At 39.5% G+C, this 12047-nt stretch overlaps 1 protein-coding gene across 3 annotated transcripts in view; it reads right to left on the reverse strand.

Annotated features, from left to right (window-relative positions):
• ntng1a (netrin g1a) overlaps window positions 1-12047 on the reverse strand; it is a 327372-nt gene that overhangs the window by 145725 nt on the left and 169600 nt on the right. The gene's annotated exons all lie outside the window — the stretch shown is intronic.

Below are 12047 nucleotides of genomic sequence, written 5' to 3' on the forward strand. Positions count from 1 at the left end.
TTACAAACAGTCCCTTTAATTTTTTGCATTTCGTTTCATTTTTGTATTTTTGCAGAGACTGTGAAGCCAATGTCAGTAAGCCTCATTAAAGAGAATGGTGCTGTTTTTTTGGTGTGTTTTTCAGTTCTAACATGTTGAAACAGATCGGCCTGATGTGCTTGTATATCAATCTTACAATTTCGGCAAACTGCCTTCGAATCGTCAGAGAGAGACAGGAGGAGCGAACCCAAATAAGCAACTACACTTTAGAAACGACCAAAAAAACACAACCCGCGACTACCAATATTTATAATGTATTAAGCCCAAAGTCGCTTATAATAAGCGGACTTGGTAACTCTGGCCTGCTCCTAAACTGCATGAAACGCCTTGCTTGAAGTCCCGCCTTTTCTTCTGTAACGTGGCGATGTCACCAAGTAACAGATTTGTATAATACCTGCCTAGCGGCTAGTTTGGCACGCCCTCAAACAAACAAACAAACAAACACCTGAAAATAAGCATGATAGGTCATCTTTAATTAGGTTTTTCTGGGGGTGAATAAAGCCACCTGAAACATCCTCATAGTACAACAATTATTGGCACAAATAACTCCGGTAGTGTTGCTTTTTCTTAGAGAACAATAGGCCTATGTTGAAATTCCTCAACACTAATTGGACATTGAGAAAGTCCCTTTATGTATGTGTTTGTTTCATTATTATAAGCCTTTATTAATGTTATATTCATCATTGTCCCTCTGTGTTTACTTTCATGAGGCTACTGTTTATTATTGGACAGAATATGACAGTGATAGAAACAATATGCACTCCCTATAAAGAGCTGTGCTTGTCCCTCAGAGGAGGAGAGGGATGAAAGGAATGGCTTGAATTACCATCGCTACCTGAAGTTCAGGTGATATCCACCTGAAACTGAATTAAATAATATTCACCTGAGAATTAATATACCTCCACTTTTATGTATTTTTTAAAAATGAATAATTTAATACTTTATATTTAGTTTTTTAGAAATTATTCTTATTCAAGTGTTAATAAGTAATTTGCCTCAGTTAAGCATTCACTGCTGTTTGGAACGTGAGAGAGGGGGATGACAGAATAATATTTGGTTGTGCAGTATCAACTATTTTCAGAGATATGACTATTTTAAAACAGTATATAATTATCATACTTTCTGCTACAATTGGTCAAATTTAAGGCGGCTGTTTTTTGGTACTTTTAGCTCCAGTGTGTCTGATGATTTACGCTAAAAAGACCATTTTGAGGGTTTCCTGAGAAACTCTGAAAGGTTTTCTTTCTGACAAGTACCTGTTAAGAGTCAGGGTGGTTCAGGAGCTATAGCCATTTCAATGTGTACATACCATAATACATATAAGCAATTTTAGAGTCATAAAGCAGACCTGTGAATATGCAAAAACTGACTTTCACCATCTCATATCTTGTTGTTTATAATGACTGAGATGTTACTTACAAGCCTACAAGTAAGTGCTCCATCACCTGAACCTCTTCATCACCACATGCTAAAAAGAAGATATTTTAGTTTTGACTTCCATTTGGGCTTGCCAATATGCAAAATCATTTCATGTTAATAGCACTGTATAGTGCAACTTCAACATTAAGAAGCCAGATTTAATTTCCAGGCAATAATTTGCACAACAGAAGCACTGCATTCTCTTCAGCACTTCACTCTCTATAATGAATATAGGCTCCAATCATCTGTAGTACATCTATTGTGTGTCTATCTCCTAACAAGCTGCACAACACAGCATGGCCATTACCGGCTCTGAGCTCTCCCCAAAGTTCTGGCTAGGAGAACACAGCTGCTCATGGCTCAGCTCTCCTCTCTTCTAGACGGTCCTAAGGGACCCGCTGCACTCTGTTTCAGAGATCTTTGGCAAAAGATGCTGGACAAATGAGCGGGAGCTGTATCCCATTTCATAAAGATGAGAAAAAGCGAGAAGGAAGCAGCAGTTTGAGAGGAGAAATACAGCGGGACGCTAGGTATTTTTTGTTGTTTTCAAGACTTTTTTTAAAGCAAGAAGACAGATCAGTGTAGTGCAGGAAATGGGAAATAATAGCGTTACTAAATAAGAAGAAAACATTGCTGGGTAGGTGGGTGTATGTGTGTGCATTCACATTTGCATGATTCTTCTAAATTTGGATCCAATGCTGCCTTTCAAGCACAGACACTCCTGGGAAAATGTGTGCATTTAATAATTCAGTCTTTTCAAAAATTATATAGAGAATAAAGCAGGGGAATAATTCTCCATGAACTGATATGTTTTCAGCTTGAGTAATGGAAACAGCAACCATCAAGGGGAAATGAGCCATACCTTTGTAGTAAACACCGACTTGATATTCAAAGCTCTAGTTTTCCCTTTTGGATATATTTGATTTATGTTAAACCAGAAACACAATAACGCCAAACATTATCTAAAGATGCAGTGTAATCCTAAAGTGAGCTAAATATCAGAGCTGAACACTCACCGCCGACCGGTCAAAAGCAAAATTGGACCAAGTGCAAAGGAGGAAGGGCAATATACAATAGTGTAGATTACTGAACCGTGGAATGCAGACAGTGGAATTCAGATTGTGAGTCTATGCACTTGGCAAGAGGCGATGTAGCCGGTAGACATAACAGACAGACAAGCAGCTGTTGGCCATGTTGTCCTCTCCTCCTCTCAAGCTTCAGGTAGAAGTGCTGCCAGGCCCAGACACAGCCAACACCCAGCTCCCACTGAGATGCCTGGCACGCTTTACCTTCATCCTTAAAGTAAGTAATGCGTCTGTATTCATGCAGAGAAAAGTCTGCTATCCAACGAGCTGTTACAGCTGACCCTGGTTTAGGTCAGCACGTCGGGTCGGAATAACCCGGTGAGATCATACTCTGATTATGGGAAACCAGGTTAAGACGTCTTTCTCATATTAAACATTTCACAATGGCACAGCATCCCTCTCTGCACGAAAAGGCTGCAGTGAATCGGTGCACCTTGTATGCTGAGGTCAACTAGCTATCCTTGACCAATCGTACATTGATTTTTTTAGTACAGTTTTACTTATGAGACTACATTATTGGCGTTTTGCCCTCCTCCTTACAGTATATCCCTTTTTAATTTTCAACATGCAGCCTAGTTAGTTGCTTCAGTTTCTAGAACTCACAGACCTTGTGAAGGATGTTTTCATGTATGCTGCCACAAGAGCTTGAAATGAACTCCGGAAAATGTTGAAATTCCTATCTTTAATTCAGTGTGGTTTTTATTTGCACTTCATTGATAAGCTAGGGTTGGTAGTGTTCTTCAAAAACATTTTTGGTTACATTTGTTGAAATTCTCGTTACATCCCGACAGCAATTAATAAATCAAAGGCACAGACACAGATATTGGAATTGTTTTCTTTATTATTTGTCAGTTACAAAGTAATCTATGAGAAACGTACGCTTGCACGTATTTGATTGGCCAGCGTAGAGCTATGGCGGATTAGTTGCATTGCAGTATGGCAAAAGTTGAGCCAGGTTCAACAAAGTAAATCCTTAAAATTCTCAGTATCTATATTCTAATGTGTCTACAACATCTGCACATGGCAAATACGGTAAGGTGAAGGTTAGGGGAAGATCCTGGTTATGGCATATAGACTATGTTTACGGTATGGTAAAGGCTGTGTAAGTAAAACACTTGGTTAGGAAAACATAATGGTTATAGTTCATAAAAATGGGAATGTTAATCGCAAGTCTGTGAAGAGACGTGAACTCAAATCTTTTACATGGAAGTTAGACTTGCTACACCTCATCCACCACCTCAACCACCACACACTCACTTTCTGCCTCACTATATGAAGACCACACTACTTTCTGTATTGGTACGGCCCATTTGTATAACACGTAAATCGGTATAATCGGTATCAATAAGGTGTGGAATTGTCCAGCACAGTATATTGACTGTTTCTTGCAAAGTTCTGTTGGACAGTATGTCTTCCTTCATGTATATGAAAGGAAACAAAAATGGACACACATGCATTCACACATGTACACACACACCTCCTAACCTTATACTACCATCATGTCCCAAACACCGCCTGTAAAATCTGAATAGCTCCCCATTCTCAAATGAGTGGGAGATTTAAAAAAAGCCACATATTTGCACTGCTCATCCTCTTTAATTAAACTTGGGCCAATTCCTGTTTGCACATCCAAATCATAGTCCCACATACAACTGATGGGGATTACGATGAGGTCTAAGGAAGGGCAGAGGAGTGCTTGAGCGTGGATGTGTGTCGGTGCCCTATTTGTGCATGAAACACGTTGTGTACTGTATATCCAGAGATAAAGCTGAAGGCGGGGGAGATGACGGAGAAAGCGGCGCAGGAAAGGGTTGGTCAAGCATGGCGGGACGGGCGGAAGCCCAATCGCTTTGGTCAATGAGGGGTGTCGTGGAAAAATCGATAACCAGCTTTCATTTTTTTCCCATCTTCCTCCTCCCTCAAGCTCCAAAAGCTGTGTGAAGAATTCATGCCATGTGTGTGTGTATATCAGTACTAAAACAAAGAAACTGAAATAAACAATAAGTGAGTAGATGTCTAAAGAGAGGAGGGAGATAAAGAGAAGCGCAGTATGGGCTCTTTGTACTAGAAGCCCATCAGCAGCTGCTCTTCTTCTTGGCCAGCTGCTGTCAGCATGCACAGCCTCATGGGAACTGCCTGCGTCCTGTCAGTATTACTGGACCTGTCAGCTGCTGCAACAAACACACACCCACAATAACCCAACCTCGCATACTCAGATATGTATACACGCATGCATAGCAACCTGCACAAACAGCATGCAGAGGCCACCTAGACACGTCAACCCGCAGTGGCATGATTCTCGAATGCACATACTGTACATAATGTATACGTGCACACACAGCCACCAGTTTTTGGTGTCATGATCACCCGTTTCAGAGGAAGGCAGACTGCTGAGCAACAAATACAAAGGTGCAATGGCTTCATATTGATTGTTCCCGGGGATCGATACCGGGCTACTTTGATATCTCACTCCCAGAGAGAGAGAGAGCCCACATCTGTGAATGCTGGTGTGTCATAACACACTTCCCATCTCTTATGCGCCTCCTTATTCACCTGTTTCTTACTGCAAACATAATTCTTCTCACCCAAAAGACTGTTTCACGCATGGATCCATCTGGATGCCTTTTTCCAAGTGTGTGTTATCTAGTTTCATGCTTTGACATCTCCCTATATGGACACAGTGTGTGCCAGTACTTATCAGTGGGAAAGTTATAACAACGGCCAGAGCAAAGATTTCCTGCCCCAGGCGTTTTCATTCCCCTTGTTTGTACAGTCCACGAACCACCACCACCACACACACACGCACGCACACACACGCACAAACACCACTCCCAAGCCTACCTCCTTTCAATTGCCCCAACCAATCACTTTACAGGATCTTGGCCCGTCAATCCAGAGCCCCGGTAATCAATTCATTAATTACATCCCTTTCCCTGCAGACTCACTTCCCTCATGCCACCCCAGTATCAGTTACATTACACTGCAATTAGATTAAATTACTAAGAACAACCTGCATGTGACAGCCGTTATGGCAGCGTCAGGGGGGTATTATGCTGACTCCACGACAAACCCACTGCGCAATTTGTAAAATGGAAATATTGTCTGCTTGTTAATGGAGGTTATTTGATAAGTACAGACATGAGGAGATACTGTAATAGTCCCATCAGGATTCTGCAAATAACATTCCCAAAGTCTGCGGTAATTGTGCCGCTTGCTTACAGACATGAAACAAGGTTTATTATCACCAAATTACATGAAAATATACGTTAACTTATTTCCAGTAAAGGATGAAAAAGGTCTGTAAAACACTTTACGTCCTTAAAGGAATAGTTTGACACTTTGGGAATTATACTTATTTGCTTTCTTGCAGAGAGTTCAATCCCAGTCTCATGTCTGTATGCTAATATGAAGCTAATCAGCAGGGGATTATTTTAGTTTAGCATAAAGACAGGAAACAGGGGGAAACAGCTACCGTACCTTGGCTCTGTCCAAAAGTAAAAACAATCCATCCAGCATCGCCTCTAAATTTGGTTTAGCAGAGGTGCTGGTAGGTTGATTTTTTTAAACTTTGGAGACAGGTAGGGTAGCTATTTGCCCCTGTTTCCAATTTTCATGCTAAACTAATCAGCCAGCATCTAGCTCTCTGCAAGAAACGCAATAAACGTATTTCCCAAAATGTCAAACTATTTCTACCAAAACAATGTTGTAGCAAAATAAAACTCCATCAGGCTTCATTCATGTTGTATATTTGCTTTTATAAAAGTTTCTAAGCTGATTTATCATCATCATTACCAAGAGTCTACAGATCTTAGATAAGTCAAAGTATTGGAAAATCAAAGTATTGGAAATTCTGACCTGATGATGGTGCTATAGATGAAATTAACGGCATTACCTAAATCCCAGGACTTCTTCCTCAGGGCATCATAAATGTCTGTACAAAATTTCACTTTCAGCAATCCATCTAATAGTTGTTGAGATATTTCAGTCTGGTCCAAAGTGGTTGACCGTCTGACCACGCAACATTGCTATCCTCAGAGTCATGCCCCTAGCTTGGCTACAAGAGTCCAAAGGCTAGACCCTCACCTACACAGACAGTAATCCACTGAAATATATGAATTAAGTAGAATATGATTGTAATACCAAACAGCAATAAAGTTATCCTTGAAGTCGCAGTTTGTATTACAAAACCCGTTCACAAAACATTCCTGCTTGCTTTCTGCAAGTTCTCCACTTATCAGACAACCTGCTACATCAAAACCGCAACCAGTTGTATTGGTAAATTGGTCATAATTCCACAGCAGATCCAGCCCTCTACTGTAAATTTCTAATAATGGATAAGTGAAATCCTGGCACCCGCTTCAAATGTTATCAGTCGATTGAATGGCCATTATCAGTGGTTATCAGCATCATAGATATGGGTGAGAGAGGGGCCTGCTACAGCTACTAGTAGGTTCAGAAGGCCGTTATTATCTATTCACATGGTTGATACTATCGATACCGATACAATTACAAGAAGGCGAAGTTACGTGGCGACCCTTAGTGGCCGTAGTAATTATGACAGGGGCAAAGGTGGAAGTCAGGTGACGTAGTATAAAGAGGGGGGAGGTCTAGATGGATGGGTCAAACAAACAAAGAACTTTCACCCAGGAGACAGCTTATAACTTACATATCATACATAATGTAACCTAACTTACATACGTAACGAAACAAACGTAAATGATGCGTAAACATAACCAAATAGTTTTGTTTCAATACAAAACGTTAAACACATGTTTAAAACTGTGACAGTTTCACTTTCACAGCGTGCAGGTAAGTGCAGTTTGCCCCATCTGAAAACGGCCATTTAATGGTCTGGTAACATTCAAAATGGGTGAATCCTGGTGGGACTAATATACTGTATGCAGACACAAGTCTGTATTTTGGTATCTGGGACTTTCTGCTCTGGAACCAGTTGTCCTCTGTACAAAGCAGGATTACCTGATAATCCTGTTTCGTACGTGAGACTTTGACTCTTCTTCTACTTCTACAATAACATCAGGACGAGGACTATGGATCACCAGCGAGCCAAACCTACTGCAGACGACTAAGAAATCAATTCCGCATCCATTTTTTTTCTATGAGAAGCAAGTAATTCACCGGCGGTGCAAAGCAAGCACGCAACCTGAGGGAAAAGGCAAGAGATGAGTTGAACATTAAGTCAACTTCATGCAAATGCATGCTGTGTTTGCCATGAGAGGATCAATCCATTTGGCAAAAGAGGATGACATTTTGTGTAATGCTTCTTGCAGCTTTCACACACTTGCTCATGACGAGGAAGTTACAGCTATAAGAGCTCTTTCTCCCTCGCTGTGGGGATAGCGAAGGAAGGAGTCAAGTGTTGCCAACGGATTAACACGAGCTATTAGGACATATTTACCAGTAAACTCGATTAAAGGAATAGTTCAACACTTTGGGGAAAAAGGCTTATTCATATTCTTTCCAATAGTTCCATGATAAGATTGATATGCTAAATACGAAGCTACAGCCAGCAGCCGGTTAGCTTAGCTTAGCATAAAGACTGGAGATAGGGGGAAACAGCTAGCCTGGCTCTATCCAAATATAAAGAAATCCACCTGCCAGTACCTCTTTTATGTGATGTCATTACATCTGTTCCAATATATCAGATTTAGACAAAATTTTGAAAAATTATGCATTTCATTTCTATTTTTCTTTTTAGCAGGACAGGTGGTACAAATTATTTATTTTTTCACAAACTATTTAATTCCAGTTATCATTGGATTCAATACGGCTTTTTAAGGCTTGTGCTGATATATGTATTAGGGCTGTCAATCGATTCAAATATTTAATGGCGATTGATTAATCACATGATTGTCCATAGTTAATCGCGATCAATCGCAAATTAATAACACATGTTTTATCCGTTCAAAATGTACCTTAAAGGGAGATTTGTCAAGTATTTAATACCCTTATCAACATGGGAGTGGGACAATATGCTTGCTTAATGCAAATGTTTGTATATATTTATTATTGGAAATCAATTAACAACACAAAACAATGACAAGAAACCCTCACAGGTACTGCATTTAGCATAACAAATATGCTCAAATCATAACATGGCAAACTGCAGCCCAACAGGCAACAACAGCTGTCAGTGTGTCAGTGTGCTGACTTGTCTATGACTTGCGCCAATCTGCATGTGATTATCATAAAGTAGGCATGTCTGTAAAGAGGAGACTCGTGGGTACCTATAGAACCCATTTTCATTTACATATCTTGAGGTCAGAGGTCAAGGGACCCCTTTGAAAATGGCCAATTTTTCTTTTCCAAAATGTAGCTTAAGTTTGGAGCGTTATTTAGACTCCTTTGAGACAAGCTAGTATGACATGGTTGATATGAACCTGCTGCAACCTCCGAAAGATCAGCGGCCCGTGTTTTTTTAAGAGGTACATTAAAAATCGTGTTGCGTGAATGCGTTAAAACAAATTTGTGTTAACAGGTTATTATCGCGTTATCTTTTACAGCCCTAGATTTAAAACATGTAGCCTTAAAAGTTCTGTTTTTACAGCGATCAAATGTGATCATACGTTTATTAAATTATGAAAAATACTATATACAGTATGTATTCTATGCAACATTGACAATTGACTGTCAACTGTCAAATGACAAAATGCAAAGAATCATATTCATTGTGAGTGAAAAAAACAACGTGTAATAATTTGTGGAATCCATCGTGAGCATGTTATTCATGATTTTACTACAAAAAAGATTAAGTAAATCAGGTGGTTTTCAAAATGTGATCCATTACATAGTGGTACTGTATGTGTCAGGGGGATTTCCATAATAACAACAGCACAATCATGTAATGAGTAATGTTTGTGTTCGGAAAATTTGCACAGTCTTCATTCCCTCTTTGATGCAACGTTACCTCCTGTGTTCTGCTGTCAGTTTGAATTCTGCTCATGTACTTTGGGCCAAGTTAAAGTCATTCACTGGGAAAGAATTAATTTGGAAACGCTGTCACCTGCCATGATCAGTCCCATTACTTGTTTACTGCCTCCGAGGCAGTGTGTGTTGCCTTTTGTAGCCTAAGTATGATATCACAAACAGCCAAGGAAACGCTAAGTCTGAGGTTATGAGGTACATTTTTAACAGAGAAAGAGTAGATAAACAGCCAGAGAGAAATTTGAAAACATAGCTTACAGCAGAAGCCATAAAATGAAAAGATATGTAACACCATAACGCATTGTTCAATTTTCTATTAATTTGAAAAGCCTCACAGTTTAGCCGTTTGTCGCTTTTCCATTATGCAAGGTCACAATAAGTCAGCTGTGTTCTCAACTTCATTTGTGTTTATTTTCCCTTCAATAAATAGACTGAGAGAGAGGCCTGTAATTCTGAGGTGATAAGATCCTCCCGGCTTGTTCTTCGCGCTGACCTTGGGTGCTGCAAAGTAAAAATCAATGCTCTTTCAGGAGGACAGAAGGCAGTATTCACTTTCTGTTAAGGTACCGTGCATCTTCCACAGAAGGCAAGACAGGGGAAGAGAAAACCTGAGGTGTTAGTTAGTGCGTGTCAGCGGAGGGTTTATCTGAACAGATAGACACAGACACATACACACAGAGACACTGGCATAGACATTAAAGGATAGGGTTAGAGGATAGCTCACCAATAGTGGCATTCAGTTTAAAGTCAGGTATTAGGCAGTTAGCTTCATCTATCTCAAATAAAAGCTGCCTCCCTCTGCCTTATGGAGCTGCTAATGCACACAAAAGAACCGCAATAGCTGCCTTAAATGTCTTCAAAGCTGAAGGTTTAAATACTAAAAGAGACTTTTGGCATCCCATAATGCTGTGAATACAAAAAAATATTAGGGCTGTCAAAGTTAAAGCAATAATAGCGCGATAATAGTACGATAATAGCGCGATAACGGAAATTTGTTTTTACGCAACTAATTTCTTTAAGGTATTAACGCAACTTGCGATTTTTATTCAACCTCTTAAAAATCCGACGACAGATCCGGTCACTATTTTGTTTTTTGGAGGTTGTAGCGGGCTCAGTTTTAAAGCTAGAGTGAATTTGCATCATGTAAAACTAAAAAATCTAAGGAATCCATCGGAACCAACCATGTCATACTAGCTTATCGTGAATGAGGCTAAATAACGCTCCAAACTGGCCAGGAAAAACTGGCATGGCCATTTTCAAAAGGGTTCTATGATGTCTGACCTCATGATATGTGAATGAAAATGGGTTCTATGGGTACCCATGAGTCTCCTCTTTACAGACATGCCCACTTTATGATAATCACATGCAGTTTGGGGCAAGTCATAGTCAAGTCAGCACACTGACACACTGACAGCTGTTGTTGCCTGTTGCGCTGCAGTTTGCCATGTTATTATTTGAGCATATTGTTTTATGCTAAATGCAGTACCTGTGAGGGTTTCTGGACAATATTTGTCATTGTTTTGTGTTGTTAATTGATCTCCAATAATAAATATATACATATATTTGCATAAAGCAGCATATTTGCCCACTCCCATGTTGATAAGAGTAATAAATACTTGACAAATCTTCCTTTTAAGGTACATTTTGAACAGATAAAAAAATGTGTGATTAATTTGCGATTAATCACATTAACTATGGACAATCATGCAATTAATGGTGATTAAATATTTTAATTGATTAACAGCCCTAAAAATATATATCAGCACATGCCTTAAAAAGCCATAGTGAAAACACTGATAACAGGGATGCAGTACTAATTCAAAAGAATTGGGTGAAGAGGAGAAGAGGTGGGCTGTAAAAACAGGTTTCTCAAATGTGACATAAATATAAATACATGTTTGATATTGTTAGCCGTCTCCGTTCAAAAGCTGTTACGGCGTTAATTTAAGTGAACTACTGTATTGGCTCTAAATCATAATTTGGGGCATCCTGTGCACAGTAATTTGATCCCACTTATTGTCTCTATTAGCTCAAATTAAATTCTATTGACGGGTATCACCACTTCTCTGCCTGCAGGAAATAATGCGTCAAAACAAACTCCCTAACTCAGCAGTTTTTTTTCTCTCCCGTGCCTTTTGTGTGCTTTGGAAATCTTTTTTTTTTTAATTGAACATTTCATATTTTTAAGCTATCTAATTAATTTGCACTGAGCTAAAGACAGATTGGTAATACAGAAGAAACGTTGAGTTCAGCATTTCTCAAGCCTTCATTGCCAAAAAATGTTTCTCCAGTATATTTAGGCTACACTGTAAAAAACAACAACAAACAAGTGAGCTTTGAAAAACTGCAAAATGATTTACATGCCAGTTTAAATATACACTGCTGCTGTACCTCTGCAGGAACAATCAAACGTGCTTAAAGGTGTACTACTGTAGTGAGGCAAAGGTGCTCTGACTGTACTGTCATGGAGACGCTGACTGAGGACAGGTGGCGAGAGATTTAGCTCTACAGTATTGCTTTCCTCCAACCAAATCAGAAAATCCATTCAAGCACATTAGCACA

The sequence above is a fragment of the Sebastes fasciatus genome, chromosome 21 (genome assembly GCF_043250625.1).
Source record: "Sebastes fasciatus isolate fSebFas1 chromosome 21, fSebFas1.pri, whole genome shotgun sequence".
In the NCBI taxonomy this organism is placed as follows: Eukaryota; Metazoa; Chordata; class Actinopteri; order Perciformes; family Sebastidae; genus Sebastes; species Sebastes fasciatus.